Below are 285 nucleotides of genomic sequence, written 5' to 3'. Positions count from 1 at the left end.
CGCGCCGGGCGTCGCTGTGCAGCGGCGGCAGGAACGGGAATGAAAAGGACTTTGTCCCGCGGATTGCCCAGCCCTACAGCGCCGGGACTGGGGCTGACAGCAGTTTTTCCTGCTCTGGATGAACAATTCAAGGGCATTCAAAGATGAGATTTGCCTGAAGACATCCGGTTATGCAGAGCTGAGGGTGCCTGGGGAGACAGGAGGTTTTGTTATTAGCAGCGAGCACTCTGTTGGTAACCAGCCCATGGGAGCTGCATTTGGGTGCTTATTACAGGGCGCTGGTTC

This window comes from Nestor notabilis, unplaced genomic scaffold (genome assembly GCF_000696875.1).
Source record: "Nestor notabilis isolate BGI_N333 unplaced genomic scaffold, ASM69687v1 scaffold25953, whole genome shotgun sequence".
Lineage (NCBI taxonomy): Eukaryota > Metazoa > Chordata > Aves > Psittaciformes > Psittacidae > Nestor > Nestor notabilis.
This window is presented reverse-complemented; position numbering follows the sequence as displayed.